This window comes from Mobula birostris, chromosome 10, assembly GCF_030028105.1.
Source record: "Mobula birostris isolate sMobBir1 chromosome 10, sMobBir1.hap1, whole genome shotgun sequence".
NCBI classification, from domain to species: domain Eukaryota; kingdom Metazoa; phylum Chordata; class Chondrichthyes; order Myliobatiformes; family Myliobatidae; genus Mobula; species Mobula birostris.
Window position 1 is genome coordinate 20,616,296 of NC_092379.1, and position 24,910 is coordinate 20,641,205.

The following is a 24,910-nucleotide window of genomic DNA, read 5'->3' on the forward strand; positions in this document are numbered from 1 at the left end:
GCTGAACTCATTTTTTTCACGGTTCACTCTCAAACTGGCTTCAGACAGCGGTATTAAATTGCCAATACACACCTCTGTGTTCGTCAGCCCTTTAGTCACTGAATTACTCATTCTATATGGTTGTTGCTTGCTAGGCTGACCTAACAGACACCACCCAACGTCCCAGTTCTTTGCATCACCTCGGGACAATCAAACACACGGGTGCGAGTCGTTTAATTACTTCTCCTAAAGAGTCGCTTTGTTCGGGGATTAAGGGAGAGAAGCAGACCTGGCCAAAACAATAGCCTTCTTCCATCTGGTGGATACCATACTCATCTTTTCAAAATGGTTTTTTTCTCTTATCGGGGGGACCCTAGCTTCATTGATTTCCGCGCTAACCTGGACTAGGTTTGTTAGCATATCAAAAGCCTGTGACCGTCTCAGTTCGCGTCGGTCATAATCAATAACATCCTTCCCCCTGGGCAGTCGGTAAACCTCTTTCATGATTCCACCAACTGTTCCCTCCAGTACCGCAAAATGTCCACCGGGGGGTACCTTGTGGGCCAGGTTAAAAACCTCATCCCCATAACTCTTTTGCACCCCCCCTCATTCCGCATCTGCAGGTACGGTACTTGGTCTCCCTTTCTTCCTTAGCGTTCCTCCTCCACCAAAACCATCAGCCCCTTGTCTCGCTCCTGCGTCTGCACAAATTCTTTCCTGGCTAATGTTACGTCCGTCCCAGCTCCCTCACTACCTCTTGCCTCACTACACTCCTTCTTTTCACTTTCTACCCCCTTCTCGTACAAGGCTGGCAGAAACGTCTCAGCTAAATTCACTACCGCGGTCCCGTGATGAACCTGTGAGTCCATGGGCGGGGCCTCAGTGCTGGCAGGCTGACCTGTCAATCTCACGACTGGGAACACGATTCCCCCGGCGACATCATTACCAAGCAAGACTTCCACGCCTTTCATCGGTAATTCGGACCTCACCCCGATCGTGACTAGTCCAGAGACCAGGTTGCTTTGTAAGTGTACCTGGTGCAAAGGGACTGACTCTGTCCCTTCCCCAACACCTTGGACCTTTACCTCCCCAGTCTGGGTCTCTGAGCTAAGCTCTAATACACTCTTCAGTATTAGTGGCTGACACGCTCCCGTGTCTCTCCAGATCCGCACTGGAACTGGTTTTAACCCCTCCTTTGCCGACACCAATCCGGCCGAGATAAACCTCTCGCGCCCTTCCTGAACGTTGGCAGACCTGTCCTTCCTTAGCGGTTCATTTACCAGCTCGGTACAGCCAGTCAAAATTGCTGTTTTTGCTTTTCCCATCTCCTTCTTTGGGGCAAAGCACCTGGTCACAAAGTGTCCGGCTTTCCCGCAATTATAACAGACGACCCCAGGAGACTTCCTGCCAGACTGCTCCCGGTCGGGTGAGTCCTCTGTGATGTCATCTGAGGTCACCAACTGTGACCCTTCCGTTTCCAGATACGATCGTTTCCCTGCGTTGAACCTGGCACCCAGGCAAGGGTGGACACACACCAGGATCCCGCCAATCGTGCCTTTCCACCCTGAGCGTCTAAGGCTTGATCCCGCGATCAGCCATCCAAAAGCTTCCCACCGACTTCTGAGAGGTGCACCACTTCCAGGGTCTCGTTACCTCGGGTGTCGTGTGTGTCCTGCCTTAGCGAACCTGTCCCTTTTTATCCCCCTGCTGGGGTATCGTCTGTCCATCACTTCAAACAGTTCAGGGTTCAAAGGGGGAGCCGCTCTTGACAGCTCTCCTTCCCCTTCATTACACATCTCCAAATGCTGCTCCATTGTTTTCCTTATCTCTCTCTCTCCTGAAGACAGGTGGCAGACCAACTGCTGATCACACAGGACAGCGAACATCTTAATCTACGTGGATTCTTGTCACACAATCTCTTCCTTCTTGAGTGGATCTGCGTTGATATCAAGGTCCTCTGCGTCTATTCAGTAAATCTCTGAAATGCCCTGTCCATCATTCTTCGTGCATTTGTCAAAAGTAGACAGTTCTTAACTCTCATGGGGCTACTAGGTCTGGCTTGGAACTTTCCACATACCAATTTTGAAATCGTGTATATATTTTCCTGATCACGTCAATTGGCTGCTGCTGTGGCCAGCATGCAAGGTCTTCCATGTAGACTCTTTTATCCATTCTTAAAAGCTCTTCACATTCTTGCTAGCTTCAGTGAATGCCAGTTGAAGTTTCACCTTAATTTGTGTTGACTTTGCATCGAACACTTTCATCCTGATTTTTTATCTTTCTTCTAAGGCTGTCCCATGTTTCCTGCTGTATGCATTCTTTGTTTTTCTTTCCAGCTCTGTAATGTAGACAAGCCTCGCTGATCTCCTTGAACACTGACACAATCTGTTTCCACATCGTGTTGATCTTGTACACTGACACATCCTCGCCAAGGCCTGAAATCTGTTCTTTAAGTTGAATGATGACAGCAGGTCTCACACTGGTGTCCTTGAACTTCTCAACATCAAGACATCTTTGTACATGTGCTCTGGTCCCAGTGGTTCTCAGCATGAGTGCTTGAAGAAGGAGCAAGTTGGCTTCAGGAAGAATAGAGGCTCCGTCAACCAGATCTTCATGCTATGCAACATCACAGAGCAGTGCACAGAGTGGCAGAGACAATGATACATCAATTTCATGGACTTTGAAAAGGCTTCTGATAGCATCCACAGGGAGAGCCTCTGCTGAATTCTCAGATCATATAGGATCCCTTCCAAAATTGTCCAGCATATCTTGAGTTTTCATTTCACGTTTGGATCAGGTAAAGTTCTAGTCATTGCATAACAGGAACGATGTGGATGCTTTGGAGAGGGTGAAGAATGGATTCAGTTCAGTGTTGTTTGGATTGGAGCATATTAGCTGCAAGGAGAGGTTGGATAACCTTGGTCTGTTTTTGCTGGAGCTTTGGAGACTGTGGGATGGACTGACAGAAGTATGCAAATTTATGAGGAGCATAGACAGTCACAGCCTTTTTCTAGAGTAGAAACCTCAAATGCCAGCAGTTTCAGGTGAGGGGGAAATGTATAAATGAGATTTATGAAGCAAAATTTTGGTCGATATCTGGAGTGTGTTGCCAGAGGAATTGATAGCAGCATATAAGACAACAAGATTGATCAATGAAGAACCAAGTGGTCCCATAAAATCCTAAAGTGGTCACTGGTGATGAGGTTATTTGGTGAGTAAGTGCCACTTTCCAACACTGTCAACTATGGCTCCCATCACTTTTCTGAAGATTGAGCAGATGAATTGGGCTATTATTGTCTAATTAGATTTGTCCTGTATTTTGAGAATGGACATACTGGGCAATTTTTCCCATTCTTATGCAGATATCAATGTTGTATCTGTACTGGAGCAGTTTCGTTGGAACTATCAGTATAATGGCATTGGGCCAGAGCACAAATTTCCTACTTGCAGTGTAAATAAGCACTGCCATCAATCTGAGCCCATCTGTTTTCTTCCCATAGAAGACAATATTTAAGTTTGGTTCAAGTCAGCATTATATTGTTAATTCCCAGAAGATAGATGTCTCCATGCTTGCAGGGACTCCTTCTCCCTTCAGAGTTTCAGTCACATTCGTCAATCCGCTTTTCAGTACTACAAGAATTGTTTATTGATATTGGTCCCTGAATCAGAAAAATATTCCCATGCCTTGAGCAGCGAAGTTATTCTCTTTAGTAAGCCTATTTCCTCTGGAAGGCCCCCTGTTCAGATTAAGTCAAGCCACATCTCCTACAGGAAACTGAGAAGGAAATATCCCCTATATCGCTGCCCAGTTTCACCCACCTGTCAAGAATGAGAATATGAAATGTGTTTCTGGTAAATCAACAGCTGCACACAGAGATTCTGTTCAAATTTACCCTGTGCACTGAGTGTCAGAAGGAGGTTGTTCAGCCCTCCAGTCTATTCCCTCTTAAGCTGACCTGTGTCCGAGCTCCATCTACCCTCCTTGGCTCCACATATTTTAATAATTGAACTCAAACAAAATTCTATTAATTTTGAAGTTTCAACTGACACCTCCTACCCCACCTCCCCAGTCTTGCACACTTCTCAGGGAGAGTTCCAGATTTCCAGTGCCCTGGATATCCTGAAGTAACAGATTCTTTGTGTTATCTGCACCATCTTGAATGTTTTTTAACCTCCCGAATTACACTGGCCTTCAATTTTCCACACTTCAGGGAACAAGAGACCAGACTGAATATTCTATCCCAGTCCCAGTAGCACTTCACTGTGCCTCGTCCACACAACCCATCTCCAAGGAAAACACATCCTTCCTGAGGGGTGATGCTAAGAATCACAGCCGGTGCACCAGATGTGGTCTCATTAGATCTCTACTCCATAGCAGTGTAATATCTACCCCTCTGTATCCCTGTTTTCCCCATTAACTGCACTACATTGAGACTTTTAACTTAAATATGTCCTCAGGATTAATTAGAACCCAAACCTGCCAGTGGTCTCTCATCCAAAGTGAACGTATCACATTCCCTCTCTGTCCGCTGGGATTAGTTAATCCTTTATGGAATCTGTGTCAGTCAGCTGACACAGCGGAAACAAGATCTCTCTTGAAACACAAACTCACTAAACAACAACCTCTATGACTGTGGGCAGTTTGCCTCCTTATGTTTCTCGCCACACCTGAGTATTTTCATATGTACCTGACTCAACCTATTGGCTTGTATTCATTACAGATTGTTTAAAACTTCCTAGTCTTACAGCTGTTAGATAAAAATCTCACTCACAGCTGGCTATCCCATTCCAGCTCCCACTGCCTCTGTCCCATTCTGAACTGAGATACGGGACATGCTCCACTCTACTCTCTCTCTACACCCATGACTGTGTGGCTCAGCACAGCTCAAATGCCATCTTCACATTTGTCTGTTGTTGGCAGAATCTCAGATGGTGATGAGGAGGGGTACAGAAGTGAGCCAGATTGGCTGGTTGAGTGGTGAGACAATGATGACCTGAACTCAATGCCAGTCAGAGTAATGAATTGATTGTAGCTTTCAGGAAGGGAACATGGCGGGGGGCCGGGGGTGACATACACCAGGTATCATTGAGGGATCAGCAGTGGAAAGGGTGAGCAGCTTCAGATTCCTGGCTGTCAACATCGCTAAAGATCTATCCTGGGACCAACTTATTGATGAAATGACAAAGAAAGAGGTTACATTTCATTAGGAGTTTGAGATGATTTGGTGTTTCACCAAATACTCCAGCAAATTTCTACAGATGTACTATGGAGCATTGGATGTGGTTGCCTCACCGTCTGGTACAGACAGGCCACTGCACAGGGTCAGAAAAAGCTGCAGAGAGTTGCAAACTCGGCCAGCTCCATCACGGGCACCATCTTCCCCAGCACTGAGGACATCTTCAAAAGGCAATGCCTCAAAAAGCCACATCCATCATTAAAGACCCACATCATACCGGACATGTTCTCCTCTTATTACTACCATCAGAGAGGAGGTACAGGAGCCTGGAGACACACACTCAACATTTCAGGAACAGCTTCTTCCCCTCTGCCATCAGATTTCTGAACAGGGAATGAACCAACTTATGAACACTACCTCCTATTTTTGCTCTCGATTTGCATGTGTTATATATACATGTATCTCATTGTAATTTATGGTTTTTATCTGTTGCACTGTACTGCTGCCACAACACAACAAATTTCACAGCATATGTCAGTGATATTAAACCTGCTTCTGATACTGATGGGAGTGAAGGCAGAAACTAGTTGAGTCTGATGATCTGATATACCTGACCGTAGGTGACCGGTCTGGGCCCAACTGCTACCGCTGGGAAACAACAGTTCCTGAGAAAGAGTTTGGGGTCGGGTGATGGACAGAAAAGTGAAGGGAAAATAAAGAGAGAGGAACATACAGAGAGAGTGAAGGAGGAAGAGGATAAGAGACATGCAGTGAGAAAGAATGAAATGGGGAGGAAGTGATGAGAGGGTGACAGAAAGGGGAAAGAGGAAATGAGAGAGAAACGATGTGGATATGCAGTGAGTGTGCAGGAACAGGAGAGTGAAAGTCCCAGGAAGACATAAAGAGAGTGGGAGAGGAACATGGTGAAGGAAAGGAAACACAACAGATTTTGTTTCTCTCCCGTGACTCTGGTATGACACAGACTTAAATGAAATGTACAGCACAGGAGCAGATTCAGACCAATTATTTCATGTCATTGTTTATTTTCCACACAAACTTCCAGTCACTCCACCTTTGTGCAACTGGGTTAATTTCTCCTTCTGTTCCCTTTCCCCACATTCACTTCTGTGAGAGAGATCCATATTCTCCCAAACCTCTGGATAAATAATCCAAATTGGATGATTAGTGATTATTTACAACAGTTTTACTCCCCTGAAGACTGAACAACCTTTCTCTTCCACCCTATCAGGTATTTTTTATATTCTGTGACGTGGACATGTGCTTTACCCTTCAACCTTCTCATGACCCTTTTTTCCAGGATGTATTTGAGCAGCTAAAATATTCACCTATTACTAATGAGGTACAAAATGTCCCCGTTTTCACAGGAAAGAGCCCAAGAGTCAAATCCAGCACATTCCAGCATCAATGAGACAGTGTCCCTGCTGGGAGAATTTCATGGGACTGGGTAAGAGGAGAGTACAAATTGGTTTTTGTCCAAGTTGAAGCATAGGTTTCATGCCTGCATTAACCTGGGTGAAACTTCATGAACCCTCAGTTCTGGTTGCGCCGTTGTAAGGATGTGGAGGCTTTGCAGAGGGTGTAAAAGATGTTCATGAGCATGTTGCCTGGATTAGAGAATATTAGCTGTAAGGTGTGGTTGAACAATCTTTGTTTACTCTGGAGTGTCGGCTGAGAGGCAACCTGATAGAGGTTTATGAAAGCATAAGAGTCATCGACAGGGCCGAGAGTTAGAGTCATTTTCCCAGGGTAAAATGTCATTTCCAAAAGGACAAAGATTTAAGCTGAGGGGTATACCATTTAAAGGAGATTTGTGGGTTGTAGTTATTACACACAGAGTGATAGGTGCCTGGAATGCACTGGCAGGAGTGGGGTGAATCAGCATGATAGTACAGTTGAGATACATTTGAAAAAGCACATGACCATTCAGGATACGGAGGGATGTGGATTCTGTGCTGATAGTTCGGTTTAGATTAATTTGGTGGTGTGGTTGTCACAGTCATCATGGGCTGAAGGGCCTGTTCCTGTGCTGTACTGTTCTGTGTTGTAGGTTTACTTGAAGCTCAGTAACTATTTGTTATTAATAGCTGACAGATGTCTGAAACTCTGTGATAACATTAACACTCAGTCCTTACACTTCCTGTCAGGTTTAATTTGAGCAGGGGGCCCTCCCAGTGGAGCTGTGTTACTAAAAAGAATAAACACACTACTTTACATATGTAAATACAAATCTAACATTGTGCTTTGCACCAACCAACAGGTTCACATTTACCACACAGAATGAGACAAAATGAATCAAAACCAAAGGACAAAAGACACAGAGACAGCAAGACCCTCTCCTCGTTACAGAGCATTTGCCTCATGTCAGAAACAGGCTCACTGTAATGATGATTGACTGTTACTGATTGATTTATTGATTATGCTATGGAATGAGCAGTTCACATGTATGTACACTTGCGTTTTATGTTCTGTAGCAGTTGGGAGACTCCCACTGACAACTGAAAGTGTGTTTGCTCAGACTGAGCACAGAAGTCCATCCTGATGACTGTAGTTCAGGTGATCAGATGATTGTGAATTGGCAGCAATCAAGTGGAAAATAAGGGGAAACTAAGAGATGTCACAGACTGCCTTGTCAATATTCCATCAATGGGCAGAATCCCGGTGTGACATGCTGGAGCTGATGTTTATTGAAGAGAATGAAGGCTGCCTGGTGATTCTAGTTTAGACTGAAGCAGCCACACAGATCACAATCGCTATGAATCACTAAGCTGGGGGTTATCATTGGCCTGGAAGCTCTCAGGCCCTGAAGATCAGGTTTAACAAACTTGCATATTCAGAGAGATTCAATGATCTGTCATCCAATTGTCACTGCAAGGTTGTCAGCTGATGAGGTCCACAAGTTCAGATATCTACTAAACCTTTCTTTCTGACATCTGGACAGTAAAATGTATAGTTTTACTCCTGTAAGAGCCTTAGGCCAGTAGCTTGCTGTTTGATTTTTGTATTCACCTTAAATAAAATAGCATCTCTGAATCGGATTCGTGTCTTTAAACTCTGAATCTATTCTGGTAAGAACAGATCGATAGATCTCACAATACCTGAAAATAACTGTCCTGAAGAAGGTACTGGATGGTACTGCCGTACCATTTTGGGAATTTTGTGCTTTCAGATGTCAGATTGGACTACACCCTATTTTCATTGTGGTTTAACTTTATTATGTTTGTTTGTTTTTAAAATAATTATCAATAAACATGTAATTGTTCAGTGGGTTGCCATTGTCTGTGTATCTACTGGAAACTCTCAGTTTCAGTGGTGAGTATCATATTGCTCAAATAGGGACTATCTCATTGGTTAATTTCAGCATGGGAATTTGAATGGAATTTCTGCTCCCAGTATTCTGCAGTCATAAGCAATGGGTTTTAATGCCCCTTCTGACATCTGAAGAACATTAGGTCGCAAAGACATCCGGACCCAACACAAGTTTAAGTTTTGATCAAATAATCCATCAGACAGGCTGGGGAACCCAGCATTTGGGTGGCATGGTAGTGTAGTGGTTAGCAGAATGCTTTCCAGTGCAGGTGACCTGGGATTCAATTCCTGCCACTGGCTGTAAGGAATTTGTAATTTCTCCCCGAGAATGTGTGGGTTTCCACCGGGTCTCCGGTTTCCTCTCACAGTCCAAAGACATACCATTTGGTGCTTTAATTGGTCATTGTAAATTGTCCTGTGATTAGACTGGGATTAAATCGGGGGATTCCTGAGCAGTGTGGTTCGAAGGGCCAGAAGGGCCTATTCCATGCTGTATGCCAATAAATAAATAAATTAAATAATTTTCATGGACTTTACTGATTTTTGCTATGAGTTCATTCTAAAATGATTCTGAAGTTTCCTCTCATCCTCCTCCATATGGGAGTCCAGTCAATTACTCTGTCTGAGGAGCTTTCTCAACAAAGTTCACATATTCATTCTAATGAATTTAAACCTGCAGTACTGCCTTTCTCTTCCTCTTTAATTTAAATCCATCTTATGGATGTCATTTCCATTCCCTTCACTCTTCTATCACTCTGTGTCTGACGTCTCAGTGAGTCAGTAAATTGTGGTGTAAACCATTTCAGCACATCATCCCGTCGGACTGAGGCATTGCTTCCAGATTCCTCCTCTGACCAGATACTTCCTCACCTGCCACTCCCTCTCCTTCTATGACCTGACATCTGATTTATGCTCCTGTGAAACACCTTCTGATAATTTCCTATATTAAATCCACATTGTAAATGCAAGTGGTTGCTTTTGGGTAAAATTGTCCAATTATTTTGCATTGCAGACCAACCATGTCCACAAATGAGCCACAAAAGTTCTTGATGATGAATGGGGGCTGAGTCCCAAGGAAGTCACATTTTCTATTAGAATGTGCAAGAGCATAGAAAATAAAATCAGAAAACTGTGAGGTAGGCAGTGTCTGGGAAAGAACATCAATCACTGGTGATTCTGGTCTGCATTCCCCTTCAGATTGCAGTGAGGTCACACTCACCTCTTTTGATGTTTAACCCCGGGAACACTTACAATACTTCTGTACTAACCATTAACCACTGAGTCTGTACTAAACTTTAACCAGACTGAGTCTGCACTAACCATTATTAACCACTGAGTCTGCACTAACTATTAACCACCTGGCCTATAATCTCTTTTCTTCTGCCTTTGTCTCTTCTTAAAGAATAGAGTGACATTTGCAATTTCCCAGTCCTCTGGAACCATTTCAGAATCTAGTGATTGTTGAAAGATCATTACTAATGCCTCCACAGTCTCTTCAGCTACCTCTTTCAGAGCCCTGAAGTGACATCCATCAAGTCCAGGTGATTTAAGCGCCTTCAGACTTTTCAACTTCCCAAGCACCTTCTCCTTCGTAATAGAAATGACACTCATTTCTGCCCCCTGACACTCTTGCATTTCTGGCATTCTGCTGGTGTGTTCCACAGTGAAGACTAACATAAAATATTTTCTAAGTTCTCCTGTCATTTCTTTACTCACATTTCTACTTTTCCAGCGTAATATTCCAGTGGTCCGATGTCCATTCTGGTCTCTCATTTACTTGATATATATCTGAAAAAAATTTCGGTATCCTCTTTTATATTATTGGCTAGGTTACCTTTATATTTCATCCCTTCTCTCTTTAAGTCCTTTTTTAGTTGCCTTTAAGTTTAGGTTAATTTATTGTCATTCATCCAGGTGTGAATGCCCATCAATATGGACAAACAAAGCAGCGATTCTCCAGGGCCAAGGTGCAAAACATAGTACAAAGTCATACACAGCACAAACTACAATAGCACATATTAGATAGCAAGCCTTCTGTTGGTTTTGCTATATTATATGCCCTTTCATTTCCTTTGTGCTGATTTTGACTTCCTTTGATAGTTATGGTTGTTTCATCCTCCCTTTAGAATACTTCTTCATCTTTGGGATGCATCTTTCCTGTGCCTTCCAAATTTCTCCCAGAAACTCGAGCCTTTTCAATTCTGCCATCATCCCTGTTACTGACCCCTTCCAATCTGTGGCTAGTTCCTCTCTCATGTGTCTGTAATTTCCTTTACTGCACTATAATACTGATACATCTGATTTTAACTTCTTCTCAAACTGCAGGGTGAATTTTATTATATTATGATCATTTTTCCTCAGGGTTCTTTACCTTAAGCTCTCAAATCAAATGCGGTTCATTATCCTACACCCAATCCAGAATTACTGTTCCACTTTTGGACTCAACCACAAGATGTTCTAAAAACAATCTCATAGGCATTCTACGAATTTCTTCTCTTGGGATCCAGCAACAACCTCATTTTCCCAATCTACCTACATATTGAAATCCCCATGATTCTTGTAACTTTCCCCTTTTTACATGCCCTTCCTCTCTCCCATTGTAATTTGTAGCCCTCATCCTGGCTACTGTTCAGAGGCCTGTATATAACTCCCATCAGGATCCTTTTCCCCTTGCAATTTCTTAACTCTGCCTACAACGATACTACATCTCTGATACTACGTCACCTCTTTCTAAGGATTTGATTTCATTTTTTACCGACAGAGCTACCTCATTCCCTCTGCCTACCTGCCTATACTTTTGATATTATGTGTATCTTTGAATGCTGTGATCTTCTTTCAGCCACGACTCAGTGATGCTCACAACATCATACCTGCCAATCTCTAACTGCGCTACAACACCTTATTCCATATACTGTATGCATTCCAATATAACACCTTCAGTCCTGTATTCATCACTCTTTTTGATTTTGGCCCCCTGTTACACTTTAACTCATTCACATGACTTCAATTTTGCCTATCATCTGCCTGTCCTTTCCTCTCAGCCTCACTATACACCACATCTAGTTGTATACCAACTTCCCCACCCTCAGCCCTATCACTCTGGTTCTCATCCCCCTGCCAAATTAGTCTTAATCCTCCCGAATAGCTCTTGCAAACCTGCCTGCAAAGATATTTGTCCCCCTCGGGTTCAGGTTGTAACCTGTCCTTTTTGTACAGGTCATACATTCCTCAGAAGAGATCAGAATGGTCCAGAAATCTGAAACACTCCCCCTGCACCAAATCTTTTGCCACACAATCTGCAGCCAAGTCATCTTACTGTTACCCTCAGTGGTGCATGGCAGCAATCTAGTGATTACTACCCTGGAGGTCCAGTTCTTCAGCTTTCTATCTAACTCCCTATATTCTCTCTTCAGGACCTCCTCCTTTTCCTACCTATATCGTTGTTACTAATATATACCACGTCTTGCAGCTGTTTACTCTCCCCCTTTAGAATGCTCTTGACCTGATCTGAGACATCCCTGACCCTGGCACCTGTGAAGCAACACCATCAGGGTGTCTCTTTCACATCCATAGAATCTGCTGCCTGCTCCTCTGATTATGGAATCCACTATCACTGCTGCACTCCTCTTCCACACCCCCACCTTCCCACCTGAGCCATTGGGACAGACTCAGTGCCAGAGAACAGGTCACTGTGTCTGCCCCCTGGTAGGTCATCACCTCCATCTATATCCAACGCAGTATACTTATTATTATAACTCTGCACCTATTGTCAGAGCATTTGGAGTGTACTAACAGAAAAAATAAATTTACTCAGAACATCCGACTGTGTTTGCCCAAGCCAGTTTTCAGGGAAGCCTGTTTCGTCAAAGCCTGACCACTCTAACACTGTTCACTCACACAGTGGCTACTCCACTTTCACCTTGCTTCTTTTTATTCATCCCTGCGAAGTGCCTAATAGATTGTTATGATTGCAGTCCCAAAAAAACTTGAGCACTTTTTAAGCCTTTTGCTGTGTCACCTTTGAATGTCTTTTCGCCTGATTGTAGCCCACCAAAAAAGTTCCAAAAGCATCTGAGCTCTTTTTAAACTTTGCACTGCGTCACCAATGAATGACATCTTGTGCTGGTTACAAACCATTGAAACGTCCTGAAAACACCCACGCTCTTTTTAAACCTTGCGCTCTGTTATCAATGAATGACCTCTAACAATGGTTGCAACCCACTGAAAAGTAAGCAGTAAAGTCAAGAGCGAAGGTTATGAAAATTACAGTGGAATCCTGTTCAGATGAATAAGTGGACTGAAGGGTGGTAAATGGAGTTCTATTCAGGGAAGTCCAAGGTGTAATACTTTGGAAATTTAAACCAGGTAGGACGTCCGCAGTGAACGATAGGGTCCTGGAGGGTGTTGTGGAACAAACAGACCTTGGAGTTCAAATAGAAAGCTGAAAACAGGACTTCCAGTGCAGTAATCTTTGGATTTCTGCCTGTGCCACATGCCTTTGAGGATAAAAATAGAATGAGTTGGCAAATGAAAGTATGGTTGAGAAACTGGTACAGGGGGCAGGATTTCAGATTTCTGGATAAAAGATTATAGTTGGGAGCTTAACATCCAAGGATACACAGTGTATCAAAAGGATAGGTAAGTAGGCAGAGGGGGTGGCATGGGAGATGGAGAAACATTGTGGGTAGTGTTAAGGAACTGCAAAGGTAGAAAGATCCTGAAGGGAGTTATATACAGATTTCCAAACAGCAGCCAGGATGTGGGCGACAAATTAAAATGTGAGATATAAAACACAAGTCAAAAGAGCAAAGTGGCAATAGTCATAGATTGGGAAAATCAGGTTTGTTGCTGAATTTGGATTCCAAGAGAGAGAATTTGTGGATTGCCTATGAGATGGATTTTTATAGCAGCTTGTGCTTGAACCCACCAGGGGATCAAATATTCTGGATTGTGTGTCATGTGATGAACCAGGTTTGATTTGGGAGCTCAAGGTAAAGGAACCCTCAGGAGCCAGTTATCAAATTATGATAGAATTCACGCCGCAATTTGAAAGGGAGAAGCTAAGGTCAGATTTATCAGAACGTAGAAGAGCACAGCACAGGAACAGACTCTTCAGCCCACAATATTGTGCCGAACCAGCTAAAAAGTAAATCAAAATTCCCCTAAAACTAATCTCTCCTAGTTACACAATGTCTATATCCATCCATTTTCCTCATATTCATGTGCCTATCCATAAGTCTCGGAAAAGTCTCTAATGTATTTGCCCCAACACTATACATCTCTCATAATCTTGTAAACCTCAGCCTCCGCCACTCCAAAGAAAACAACCTAAGTTTGTTGAGCCTCTCATGATAGCACATCCCCTCAAAACCAGACAGCAATCTGTTAAACCTCTTCTGCACCCTCTCCAAAGCCTCAATATCCTTCCTATAGTGGGGTGACCAGAAATGTGTCCAATCCTCCAGATGTGACCTAACCAGAATTTCATAAAATTGCAACATGACCCCTTGACTTTTGAACTCAATGCCTTGACTAATAAAAGCAAGCATTCAATAAGCCTTCTTAACCACCCTATCCACCAGTGTCGCCGCTTTCAAGGAGCTATGAACTTGGACCCTAAAATCTCTCTGCTCAGCAACACTATTAAGGGTCTTACCCTGAACAGTGTACTGTCTCCTTGCATTTACCTTACCAAGGTGCATCACCTCACCTTTATCTGGGTTAGGCTCAATCTGTAATTTCTCTGCCCATATCTATATCATGTTCTATTCTTTGCCAGCCTTCTACACTGTCCACAACTCCACGAGTTTTGGTATCACCTGCAAACTTACTAACCCCCCCATCTACATTTTCATCCAGGTCATTTATATACAGTACGTCACAAACAACGGAAGTATCAGCACAGGTCCCTGCGGAACACCACCAATTACAGACCTCCAGCTCAAATAAGTCCCTTTGACCAATACCCTCAGTCTTCTCTGCTCAAGCTACTTCTGAATTGAAACATCCAATTCGCCGTGGACCCCTTGCATCCTAATCTTCTGGATTAACCTCCCAGGAGAGACTTTATCAAACGCCTTACTAAAACCCATGTGGACAACATCCACTGCTCTACCTTGATCTGTCAGTCTTGTCACCTTGTCAAAAAACTCAATCAAGTTGGGAAGGCATGATCTGCCCTGCACAAAGTCATGCTGGCTCTCCGTAGTTAGGCTATGGGTTTCCAAATGCTCATATATCCTATCCCTAAAATTTTTCTCCAGCAATTTCCCTACAACTGATGTTAGACTCCCTGTTCTATAGTTGCCAGGATTTTCCTTTGTTCCCTCCTTAAATAGAGGTACAACATTAGCTAATTGCCAGTCATCAGGAACCTTGCCTGTGCCTAGAGAGGGACCAAAGATACTGGTTAAGGGCCGAGCAATCTTCCTCAATTACCTGGGGTAAATCCCATCAGGCCCTGGGGACTTATCCACTTTAATACTCATTAGTATATACAACACTGCCTTCTCCTTAAACTCTAAATGCCATAACACTCAGCTCTGATCTCCTGCTCCTCCATGAAATATTGAAGCAAAGTATTCATTAAGTACTTCATTCACCTTCTCCACATCCAAGCAAATGTTCCCCTCTTTATCCATGTGTAGCCCTACCTTCTCCCTAGTTATCTTCTTGTTCTTGATGTATGTGTGGAATACCTTAGGATTCAGCTTAATCCTACTTCCCAAGGACTTTTCATCGTCCCTCCTAGCTTTCCTAATTCCTTTCTTTAGTTCATTTCTGGTTTCTTTATACTCCTCAGGCGCTTCGTTTGATTCAAACTTCTGAACCTTTACATGCTTTTCCCTTTTCTTCTTGACAAAATTCATCACCTCTCATGACATCCAAAGTTCTCTTATCTTTCCATCTCTGCCTTTCCTTCTAACAGGAACATACATTTACTGTACTCTGTGCAATTGGTCTTTAAACACCCTCCACATGTCTGATGTGGACTTGCCAGAAAAAAAGAATTTCTCAAATAACACTTCTTAGTTCCTGCCTAATGCTCTCATAATTTGCCCTTATCCAATTTAACAATCTCCTGCAATGACCATACCTGTCCTTATCTATAGCTATCCTGAAAGTTAAGGAGTTGTGGTCACTGTTCCCTAACTGCTCGTTCACAGAGTGGTTGATCACCTGGCCAGGTTCATCACCCAACACCAGGACCAGTACAGACCCTCCTCTTGTTCCACCGTCTTGTGATTGCACCTCTCCTGTTCTTGAGTTCCATCCAAATGGACACAGTGTCTGAACCCTCTATTATGTTTCCCCTCAGTGCAGCTGTGAGATTGTCCCTTAGTGGCGTACATCCCCCACCCCCCATTTTACCTCCTTCCCTATCTTTTCTAAAACATTGAAAACCTGGTACATTAATACCAATTCCTGCCCCTCTCTCAACCAAGTCTCTGTAATGGCCACATCATAGCTCCATGTCCCGATCCATGCTCTAGGTTCATCCACTTTACCCATAATACTCCTTGCATTAAAACACAGACACTTCAAACTGTGCATCTCATCATACCAGGGTTATTTTGATTTTGCATATTAATACTTCAGTTACTGAACTGATGCTTGGTTTCCAGACACTGTAAACTCTCCCCATTAGCATTAGCAAACGTCTTGGCCAGGATATTCACTCCCCTTCAGTCCAGGTGGAACCCATCTCTCTTATCCAGGTCAGGCCTTCCCCAGAAAAGGTCCCAATGATCCAAGAATTTTAAACCCTGCCCCCTGCACCACCTCCTCAGCCACTCATTCATCTGTGCTATCATCCCATTCCTACCAGCACTAGTCCATACATCGGGAGTAATCCGGAGATTACTATCTTGGAGGTCCTTCTCTTCAGCCTCTTCCCGAACCCGACATACTGACATTTGCCAATGTTTTTGGTGCCAATATGGATCAGAACCTCTGGCTGTTCACCCTCCCTTGTGGGAATATCTTGTCATCTCTCTGATACATCCTGGACCCTAGCATTCAGAAGGGAACACACCCCTCTGGTGTCTCTTTTGCGGCCACAGAATCACCTGTCTGTCCCCTTAACTGTCAAATCCCTCACCACTTCTGCACTGCCTGGATTTACCCTTCCCTGCTGAGCATCAGAGCTGGCCACAGTGCCACTAGCCTGGCTGCTGCTGCTGTGCCCTGATGGGTCATCCCCCACAGCAGTGTCCAAAGAGGTATACTTGTTGCTGAGGCCAATGGCCATAGGGGAACCTTGCAATTACTGCTGAATCCCCTTAACTCTCCTGGTGATCACCCATCTACTGTGTGAAGCCCATACTCTGGGTGTGACCACCTCTTCAATAGTCCCATCTATAATGTCTTCTGCCTCCCGGATGATCCTGAGTACATCCAACTCCAGCTCCAGTGGAGAGTTACACTGGGGTAAAAGGAATTACAGAGTCATGAGAGAGGAGCATACCAACATTGAATGGAAGGGGACACTAACAGAGAAGATGGCAGAGGAGCAAAGGCAAGTATTCTGGAGGCAGGATGACATTCCTATGGCTGACAAGGCAAGTCAAAGCCAACTTGAAAGCAAAAGAAAGGGCATAAAATAGAGCAACAACTAGTGGCGAGTTAGAGGATTGGGATGCTTTAAAAAACCAACAGAAGGCAACTAAAAAAGCCGTAGGAAGAGAAAAGATGAAATATGAAGGTAAACTCACCAATAATATCAAAGAGGGTACCAAAAGATTTTTCAGATATCGAAAGTGTGAAAGTGAGGCAAGAGTAGATAGCAGAACACTGGAAAATAACACTGGAGACATAGTAATGGGAGATAAGGAAATGGTGGATGAACTGAATGAATATTTTCCATCAGTCTTCACTGTAGAACACACTAGCAGTTTGCCAGAGGTTTGAGAGTGTCATGGGGCATAAGGGAAAAGGTGCCTGAGAAGCTGAAAGGTCTGAAGGTAAATAAACGACCTGGGACAGATGGACTACACCCTGGATTTCAGAAAGAGGCAGGTGAAGAGATTGTGAAAACATTAGTGGTGATTTTTCAAGAATCACTAGATTCTGGCATGGTTCTAGAGGACTGGAAAGTTGCAAATATCACTCCACTCTTCAAGAAAGGCTAGAGGCAAAAGAAAGCATATTATAGGTCAGTTAGCCTGGCCTGAGTGGCTGGGAAGATATTGGGAGTCGATTGTTGAGAATGAAGTTTCAGGGTCCTTGGAGGCATGTAATAAAATGGCCAAGTCAGCATGGTTTCCTTAAGAGGAAATCTTGTCTGACAAATCCACTGGAATTCTTTGAGGAAATAACAAACAGGATAGACAAAGGAGAGCTGGTGGATATTGTGTTCTTGAATTTTAAAAAGGCCTTTGACAAGGTGCCACACATGAGGCTGCTTAGCAAGAGAAGATCCATGTTATTACAGGAAAGATGCTAGCATGGATAGAGCATTGGCTGACTGGCAGGAGGCAGAGAGTGGGAATAAAGGGAACCATTTCTGATTGGCTGCCAGTGACTAATGATGTTCCGTAGGGGTCAGTATTGGGACCGCTTCTTTTTACATTGTGTGAATGACTTGGATGACAGAATTGATGGCTTTTTGGTCAAGTTTGCGGACAATACGAAGGTACATAGGTGGAGGGGCAGGTAGTGTTGAGGAAGCAGGTAGGCTGCAGGAAGGATATAGATTAGGAGAATGGACAAAGAAATGGCAGATGGAATATACTGTAGGGAAGTGTATAATCATGCACCTTGGTAGAAGGAATAAAAGTGTAAACTATTTTCTAAACGGGGAGAATACTCAAAAATCCAGGATGCAAAGGGGCTTCAAAGGGACTTAGGAGTTCTCATGCAGATATCCCTGAAGTTTAAATTGTAGGTCAGTGGTGAGGAAAGCAAATGCAATGTTACCATTCATTTCAGACAACTAGAACATAAAAACTAGGATGTAATTCTGAGGATTTATAAGGCATTGGTGTAGCTTCACTTGGAGTATTGAGAGCAGTTTTGGGCCCTTATCTAAGTAAGGATGTGTTGACATTGGGCAGAGTTCAAAGGAGGTTCATGAAAATGACTTCTGGATTGAAAGGCTAATCATATGAGGAGCATTTGATAGCTCTGGGCCTGTACTCGCTAGAATTCAGAAGAATTGGGGGAGGATCTGATTGATATCTATCGAATGCTGAAAGGCCTGGATAAGAATGCATGTGCAGAGGATGTTCCCCATGGTGGGGGAGTTTAGGACAAAAGGGTACAACTTCGGAATGGAAGGACGTCCATTTAAAAAGAGATGAGGAACAATTTCTTTAGCAGTTATGGAGGCCAGGTCACTGAGTGTGTTTAAAATGGAGATTGATAAATTCTCGATAAATCAGGGCATGATAGATTATGGGGAGAAGGTAAGAGAATGGGATTGAGAGGGAAATGGATCAGCCATGATCAAATGGCGGATCAGAGCCAATCAGCTGAATGGCCTAATTCTGCTCCAATATCTTATGGTCTATATGGTCACTGAAAGTGGAGTCACATGTGGACAGGGTGGTGTAGAAGACTGGTGGTATTCTGTGTAAAAATTGGGAGCACTTGGTGGCATTGTACAAGGTGCTGGTGAGGTTGTATTTGGAGTATTTTGTTCGTTTTTTATCCATCCTGCTGGTGAAAAATGTTATTAATCTGGAAAGAGTGCAGAAAAGATTTACAAGGATGTTGCCATGACTGAGTTAAAGGGAGAGGTTGTCCAGACTAGGACTTTCATTGGAGTGAATATACAAATTGCAGAACATATAATTTATTCACAGTCGCTGTGAGGAGTCAAAATAACAGTGAGATGGATGTCTTTCTGCTACTGTACTTGGTTATTAAATCTCTAGCAATCTCCAGCTTAGATCTGGTGAAAAACTCTGGCTTGCAGGAGATTGTGTGGAGATTTTGTAGAGATGCAAACAATCAAGAGGGAAATGGATAGGAAAAGTTCCCACAAAATGCTGTCATTGCGACGAGCTTGGATGGGCCTCTTGGTCAGCATGGACGAGGTGGGCCGAAGGGCCTGTTTCCATATTCCTTGACTCTCTGACGCTCCAAATGCAAGTGCAATTTACCGTGGGCAATTAACCCACCAACAATCATGCATTTGGGATTTGGAAGAAAGACATATTTCAATGTGACATATTCATCTGAAGAGCTCTTTCAGACTCAGGAACTGTGACCCACATCTACCACCCTCTCTGTCTGACGGGTACACTGACACCCAGTGGCTGTTGGTTGGTATTACAACAATCAGTTTGACTGAAGCCTGAAGATTTGGAGGTGTTCCTCTGACCCCCAGTGGTTGCAGTTTATCACTGCAAGGTGACAAAGGCTTCCAGTCAAATTGTCTTCAATCCAGACACAAGAGTCTGTAAATGCTGGGATCTAGAGCTGCACATAATTTACTGGAGAAACTCAGCGGGTTGAACAACATCGATGGAAAGAAGCTGTTGAAACCCTGAATGAGGACAGTCCAGGAGCATCTGGGTTTACACAGACAGAATGAAATTACCGAAGTAAAGAAAACCTGCTGATGTTGCAAATCAGAAGTGAAAAAATCTTGCCAGCACCGGACAGGCAAAATACATTGTACATCAGCAGTGGAGGGAACGAAATGGAGTGTCGGTGAGTAGATCATATACATCTTTAAATGTGCCCACTCATGGATGTCAATGATCAAGTCAACACAATTGTAAAATAGCAAAAAATTAAGTCCAATGAACAAGAGCTCTGATCAAAGCCCTCTTGAAGACATCCTATAAATGCAAATTATTTCAAGGTAATGATGCATTGACAGAAAAAGACAGTGAGAGAAAGCAGGAATTATATAAAGTGTCCTGCCAGTGAGATACTAACTGATGAACGAAAACCCTCTCTTTTCCCTGTCTGTCACTTTCAATGTGCCAAATTCATCTGAAGAGCTCCTGTAGTCTCAGGGCCTTCTGGCGCAGTGGAATCCTCCTGTGCACTGCTTCACCCACACCATTCAGCAGTGTCTCTGTGCCTGACTGTTACACTGACACCCAGAGACTGTCATTTACTATTACAGCAGCCAGTTTACCTGAATCCTGAATATCTGGAGGTGTTCCTCTTGACTCCTTGTGGCTGCAGTTATTATTGCAGGGAAACAAATTGTTTAAATTAAATCGGCCTCAGACAAAATTAGCATCTGAACTCCAGCAGGAAGAATGAAATCATCACTGAAAGACAACTAACTACACATGTTGCAAATAGGAGATAAAAACTACTGAAATTACAGGACAGGCAGTATCTGTGCAGAGAAACAAACTAATATCACAAGCCTTTCACCAGAGCTGTTGAAATTAGACATTTTAAGGTTGAAAACTAAGTGCAGTATCAGAAAAAAATCCACTTCACTCTAACGTCCGCTCTCCACGATGACCAAGAGACCATGGGACGCTGCTTGATCTCCCTTAAAATTTGCTTGTCAGAAATAAACAATTCCCCTGGGGTCACGTAGGGGATGGGGAGTTTGGAAAGAACGATGTGCATGAGAGGATCTGTGTAGATCAGGATGAGAGAGAAAAGGGGACAGAGGAGGAGAAGTTGACCTGAAATTGGAGAATTCAACATTGGGAAATCGGACTGTAGGTTACTCAAGTGGAATATGAGATTCTATTCCTCTGGCTTGCTTTAGCCTCACTGTTGCACTGAATGATGCCAAGACCAGATGGCTTGGTGTGGCAATGGGGAGAGGAATTAAAATGGCTGCAAGTGGGAGCTGTCGATGGCCATTGTGTCTGGAGTGCAGGTGTTTGTTAAAGTGGTTCCCTAGTGGGCCCTTGGGTCACCTTGAGAGCACTGAATGCGATAGTCAACAATGGATGGGGTGCCTGGAAATCTGAGCCTCACTGGAAAGACTGTTTAAGTCATTGAATGGTGGTGAGGAGGGGTAGGGACAGGTGTTACACTATCACCAATTGCAGGGGAAATGTCTGGTGAGGGTGAGTTATCAACAAACCATTGAATCACAGAGAGGGTGGTTGAGGCAAGTTCAATGTTGTTGTTTAAAGTTAAATTGGATAGATATGTGGACAGAAAAGGAATGGAGGGTTATGGGCTGAGTGCAGGTTGGTGGGACTAGGTGAGAGTAAGAGATCGGCATGGACTTGAAGGGCCAAGATGGCCTGTTTCCATGCTGTAATTGTTATAGTAGTGATTGTTATATGGTTATATAGGGTGGTCCCCGTGGAGTGTAAGTAGGTGGGGAGGGGAAAGATATGACTAATGGTGGGATCACATTGCAACTGCTGGAAATGTGTAGAATGAATTGCTGGAGGTGAAGCCTGGTGGGATGAAATGTGAGGAAACTCTCTCCCTGTTCTGTCTGAGGGAGATGGATTCAGTGCAGAACTGCTGGAAATGGAGGAGATGTGGGTCAGGTCTCTATCAACCACAGCATGAGAGTGAGCTGAAAGCTGCTGCTCTTTCTGAAAAGGCGACATTTCAGATGTCCTGAAGAACAGATACTGCAGAGATAGTAAAACTGAGAGAAAGGAATGGCATCCATACATGAAAGAAATTGATCAGAAGTGTCGTACTGGTGGTTATGGGATTTAATCATTTTGTAGTAATTGTAAATGGACCAAGAAAGGGGAAGTTGGTGTCGGAAATAGTCCAAGTGAATCTGAGGTTTTTGAGGGAAATGGGTAATCTACATCTTGGATGAAGGCTTTTCACCCGAACTGAGAGTGGAACAGAGATCACCAGTATAAAGAGGTGAGAGAGAGGGCTGGGACCAGAGCTAGTTATCTTTGGATCTCCTTTAGTGAAGAGAGATCCCAGATGTCTGCAAAATTGCTAATGTTTTTCTTTGTACAAGGGCAATCTGTTTCTCTGGATCACTTACCCATACTCTCTATCACCATTGCAAAGTCAGTGCTACAGTGCCTCAAAAAATTTATTCACAGCAATTTCAAGCTAACTGGAAAAACATCCAACAGTGAACTGTTAACTTCAGCCTAATGAACACAGAGACACTGTGTTCAAAGCCACCCACTGGTGAGGGGTTAACGTACACACATTGAAGGATTGGTCCAGGTACGTTGTGAAAGTCTGCAGTACCCCAGCAAGTTGCACAGAATCCCCTCACTTCACCTGATGGAGAGTGTCCTGAGGAGGAAGTCAAGAACTCCAAAGCTCTCAGGGAATGGAGGAATATAACCGGTTTGCAATCCTGAAAAATCAATAAGCAATACACACAAAATGTTGGATAAACTCAGCAGGTCAGGTCCATTGATGCTGCCAGGTACTCACTACTCTCGGTGTTAAGCTAACTCTCAGATCTCTTTTTAACCTCTGCCCTCTTATCTTCTATTAGTACCCTCCCGTGTTGGACTCCCAACCCTGAGGAAAAGCCTAGGACCATCCACCATTCCATACCCCTCATGATTTTACAAACTTCTGAGGTTGTTCCACATTTTCCTCTGCTCCAGATAATAAAGAACCAGCATGGCTTACCTCGCCCTATAACTCAGGCCCTGTAGTCCAGGCAGCATCCTTGTACATCTCTTCTGTACCATTTCCAGCTTGTCAATGTCTTTCCTATATCAGAGTGACCAAAACTGTACACAATACTCTGAGTGTGGCCTCATCAACAATTTACATAACTGCCGCATAATCTCCCTGACTGATGAAGGCCAGCATGGTAAATGCCTTCTTCACCACCTTGTCATCTCCTCACACACTCCATCAGCACAGTTACACCACAAGATTGTGTGCTTAGCCCCCTGCTCCACTCGCTTTATACTCAGCATAACTTCAATGCCATATTTATGTTTACTGATGACACCTCTGTCGTAGGCTGAATCAAAAGTGGTGACAAATCAACAGATAGGAGAGAGATTGAAAATCTGTCTGAGTGGTGCAACAACAACCTATCACTCCATGTCAACAAGATCAAGGAGAGGATTTGACTTCAGGAGGAGGAAACCAGACGTCCAAGAGTCCTCATCAGTGGATCAGAGGTGGAGAGGTTCAGCAACTTTAAATTCCTCAGTGTAAGTGTCATTATGAAGAAGGCACGATAGTGCCTCTACTTTCTCACCAGTTTGCAAAGATATGGCATGACATCGAAGACATTGACAAATTTCTATAGTTGTGTGGTGGAGAGTATATCGACTGGTTGCATTATGGCCTGGTATGGAAACACCAATCCCGTTGAATGGAAAAGCCCAGTCCATTATGGGTAAAGCCCTCCCTACCATTGAGCACATACACAAAGAGTGCTGTCACAGGAAAGCAGCCTCCATCATTGAGGACCCACACCATCCAGACAATGTTCTCTTCTCAGAAAAAAGGAGCAGGAGCCTCAGGATCTGCATCACCAGGTTCAGGAATAGTTATTAACACTCAACCATAGACTCTTGAATCAGAGGGGTATCTTCACTTAACTTCTCCAGTCCTATCACTGAACGGTTCCCTAAACTTTGGACTGACTTTCAAGGACTCTTATGTTCTCAATATTTATTCTTTATTTATTATTACATTTTTTATTTATTATTTCTTTTTTTTCTCCTTTCGGTATTTGCACACTTGTTGTCTTTTGCACATTGGTTGTTCATCTGTCCTGTTGGATTCAGTCTTTCATGGATTATGTTTTGTTTCTTGTATTTACAGTGATTGTCTGCAAGAAAATAAATCTTTGGATGTTAATTGTGACATGTATGTATGTACTTTGATGATACATTTACTTTGAAATTTGAACTTGTGTGGCTGATTTCAGTGAACTGTGTACTAGGACTTTCAGGTCCCTCTGTTCTACAATACTCATCAGTGCCCTGCCATTTACTGTACAAGACCTTCCCTGTTTGACTGTCAAAAAATGCATCACCTCACATTGATATAAATTGCTATTCCTTAGCCCTTGTCTCAAACAGATCAAGATCTTTTTGCAAAGTAACCTGCTTCACTATCAACAAGACCCCCTCATTTAGTATCATCAGCAAACTTGAATTGTGCCTTGTACATTGGCATTCCAAATAATTTGCACAAATCATAAATATCAGAGGTACCAACATTGACCCCTTGTAACCACGAATCACAGTCCACCAGTCAAAGAATCGATCTTCAACCACCACCCCTCTGCTTTATATCATCATTAAACACACAGGCGAGCGTGATGGTCTTTCAAAAGATGCAGTCTCTCTATAGTCAACCTTTTACTGTTAAGGTAGCTGATGAACCTTGGTATCAACCTTGCCTGCCAGATTCATCTCATAGCCTCTTTTTGCCCTCATGTTTTCCCTCTTAAGCCTGGTCTTAAACTTTTTACATTCATCAAGGGATTCATTCACCCACAGCTGCCTAAACACATTGTACACTTCCTTTTTTATCTTTACTGGAGCATTGATATCTTTTGTCAGCCAGGGTTT

At 43.4% G+C, this 24,910-nt stretch overlaps 1 gene segment (V, D, J or C); it reads right to left on the reverse strand.

Annotated features, from left to right (window-relative positions):
- The window catches only part of LOC140203894 (immunoglobulin heavy constant gamma 4-like), a 135,048-nt gene that overhangs the window by 68,022 nt on the left and 42,116 nt on the right, over positions 1-24,910 (reverse strand).